At 43.5% G+C, this 3,500-nt stretch overlaps 1 non-coding gene across 1 annotated transcript; it reads right to left on the reverse strand.

The window, feature by feature from the left end:
- Positions 1-1,170: 1,170 nt before the first annotated feature.
- LOC143508212 (18S ribosomal RNA) lies at positions 1,171-2,117 on the reverse strand. Its single transcript, XR_013129237.1, has one exon. It is a non-coding gene; the product is annotated as an 18S ribosomal RNA (ribosomal RNA).
- Between the last annotated feature and the right edge of the window lie 1,383 nt (positions 2,118-3,500).

Raw genomic sequence — 3,500 nt, forward strand, 5'->3', positions numbered from 1 at the left:
CGGGCAGATCAATTTCACTGACTTGAAAGGGGAGACAGTAAAGCCCTCGTTATGCCATTCATACAGGTCTTCATTTAAAGGACAAGTGATTGCGCTACCTTTGCACGGTTAAAATACCGCGGCCGTTAAACAGTTGTCACTGGGCAGGCGGGACCTCCTATGTGGGGTGGGCAGGAGGCGGTGTTTTTGGTAAACAGGCGAGGCTAGTATTTGCCGAGTTCCTTCCTTTTCTTTTAGTCTTTCCTAGTTGTAGCCCTCCAGTGTGGGGTTAACGATTTGGTGTCTGTGGAGTTTTCTTGTTTTATATTAAATACACAGTGCCCTCTTTAATTGGGCTCGTTAATTATCAGTGGCGGGTCCGATCTGACTTACACTTGGGCTGGGAGAAGGGGTTGCCCTTCTTGTTACTCATTCTAGCAGGATCTTTTCCATGCATGCATGGAAGGGCCTAGTAGGGTTAGGGGTTTGGGATTTAGTGCTTGAATTGTAGGCTTTTGTCTGTTCGAGCTTTAACGCTTTCTATACGGGTGGCTGCTTTTAGGCCCACCGGGGCAGTAGTCTTGTAGCATATAGTCCTTAACCTCCTGGTAAGGTTGTGTCCTGGGTCATGGGAGCTGTCCCTCCTTTGACTAACTCTCGTGTCTTTCTCAGGCCCTTGCTTACGGATGTGTTGTGGGGGGAGGAGAACGAGGCTGAACTTTTATCCAATTCTTAGGCAACCAGCTATTACCAAGTTCGATAGATATGTCATCACTACCCGGAGATCTTTCCACTCTTTTGCCACAGAGACGGATGTGCCCTATATGGCTGTCTCGGGGTAGCTCACTTGGTTTCGGGGGGGCTGAACTAAAGCGCTCTTTGCTCAGGGTTTCTAACTAGATCATGATGCAAAAGGTACGAGGTTGTAGCTCTGCTTTTTTATGCTTGGATGGTTTATTTCATTTCTTTTTCAGCTTTCCCTTGCGGTACTTTTTTATTGCGCTGTGGAACCTTTTCTGTCGCCCATACTCAGGTTGAAGAATGTTTTATTTTGGATTTTTGGGGTAAGTAGAATGTAATATATTGGTGGGGTATTCTGTAAATTAGGCTAGCTATTTGGCTCAGAGCGATTCAGTTCGCATGAATGTCTTCTCGGTGTAAGGGAGATGCTTGGCTTCTCAGCCACGCTCTGGTTATTCCAAGTGCACCTTCCGGTACACTTACCATGTTACGACTTTCCTCCCTGAATCATGGGTTTATGTTTATATAATTGGTTATTAGTTGAATAGGGAGGGTGACGGGCGGTGTGTGCGTGTCTCAGAGCCAGATTCAAAAGTACACTCTATTTACTTTTTACTACTAAATCCACCTTCGGGCACATGTTTCAGGGTGCCTTTTGTGATAGTCTATGATAGAAAATGTAGCCCACTTCTATCCCACCTCGTACGCTACACCTCGGCCTGACATTTTGGGGTAGTCCCTTCTTGCCTACTATTTTCCCTTCATGGGGTTGGCTGATGACGGCGGTATATAGGCGGAGAAAACAAGAGGTGGTGAGGTTAAACGGGGGTTATCGGTTCTAGAGCAGGCTCCTCTAGGTGGGTCTGAGTCACCGCCAAGTCCTTTGAGTTTTAAGCTAGTGCTCGTAGTACTCGGGCGGATGCTTGCAGTAGGGTGGTATCTAAGTTTATGGCTAAGCATAGTGGGGTATCTAATCCCAGTTTGTTTCTTAGCTTTCGTGGGGTCAGGCGGGATAAAGCTACTTTTGTGTTTGGGCTTCGTGTTTCCAGAAAACGTACGACGGCCTGGGAAATATTTGGCTTTAATTGTTTGTACTCCTTAACCACGCTTTACGCCGGGGCTATCAACTGGGGCCTCTCGTATGACCGCGGTGGCTGGCACGAGTTTTACCGGCCCTATTAGTCTTAACTAAGTCAAGTTTTCACTTATAGCTTAATGTTTGTTACTGCTGAATACCCTTGAGGGAGTGGCGAAGCAAGGCGTTTTGGGCTAATGGGTGTGCCTGATACCTGCTCCTCATCTTCGGGTGGAAGGTTGAGGGCATTCTCACGGGGGTGCGGATACTTGCATGTATAAATTGGACTATAGCTGATAGTAAAGTCAGGACCAAGCCTTTGTGCCGATGAGACTTTTTAAAGTCTATCTTAATATCTTCAGAATTATGCTTTGTTTTAAGCTACATTAGCTTTACATTAAAAATTCTGTGTATAATAATGTATACGTAGTGATAAGGGGTATCTATCATTAGTGCCATTCGAGCTTTTCTGGTTTTGGGGTTTGACAGAAATATATAAGATTCGTTCGGCGTAGGGGGTAGGGGGGTTTGCCGCGCAAAAACGTAGTTTTTGGAGGAGGGGGAGATCTATATAGGATCATGGAGTAAAGAGTGATATGTTATGCTCTTGATATCAGTTATGTAAGTCTTTTATAAATGCTAATAAGGTATTACATTTTTAACACCGCCTCCAAGAAATAATACCACCTTGCTAATCATTTCGGTTTGATGCATGAACTATGCCAAGTGAAAGTGACCCGAAAAAAAAAAATACCAGATGCATTTAAAAGAACGCCTTGGCTTGGTGGGTCATGGAGATGTTGGGTTAACACCATTAATCAGATGCACCTTAGATGACACTAAATGGGGGATGTTTACCTAATATGGCCCTGAAATAGGAACCAGATGCCAGTAATAGATCATTTTGTGCTACCCCCACGATATTTGTCCCTGATCGTTCAAGGATCGAATGCATTAAGTTATGGACTTGTTGGTGGTTTCTTACTACATTAATATAGTGAGTGTTCGATTTTAGGTGGGTCCAGGCATAGAAACATTTGTGATGGAGGTATGGGAGATATTCAATTTATCAGGTTAAGTTAAATTTTCTGTAGTAACAAAGTTTATGGGCATGTCATGTTGTAGTTATTTTGTTGTTGTTATGAAGCATTTAATAAATTTTTTGGTATTGTTAATGTGATGTGCTTAAAACTATGAATGTAAGGTTACATATTATGTACTATCTCATAATGTAATGTTTACATATAATGTACTAGACCATTATGTAATAGGTACATATGGTGTACTAAACCATAATGTAATATATACATGTAATGTGGTAGATCACCATGTGATGCGCGTTTGTAATAATGTAATGCAGAGAATAGTTTAGTTAGAATTCTAGTTTTGGGGACTAGTGGTGGGAGTTAAAATCTCTCTTTTCTGGCACTAGGGAAGATTTTAACTTCCAATCTCCGGATTACAAGACCGGCGCTTTATGAGTTAAGCTACTAAGGCGAGGCTAGTTTAGTAGCTTGTTTTCATATCAGCCGGCCGCGGGGAAGAAAATTAGGAAGAGGGCGAAGTAAAGGGCGGAGGCGATTTGGCCGATAATAACGAAGGGGTGTTCGACGGGTATTCCTCCGATTCAGGTCAAAATAATTACGTCTGCCACGAGAATTCAGAATAGGAGTTGGGATAGGGGGCGGAAGGTGGCCCCTTGCTG

The sequence above is a fragment of the Brachyhypopomus gauderio genome, unplaced genomic scaffold, assembly GCF_052324685.1.
Source record: "Brachyhypopomus gauderio isolate BG-103 unplaced genomic scaffold, BGAUD_0.2 sc836, whole genome shotgun sequence".
Classification (NCBI taxonomy): Eukaryota; Metazoa; Chordata; class Actinopteri; order Gymnotiformes; family Hypopomidae; genus Brachyhypopomus; species Brachyhypopomus gauderio.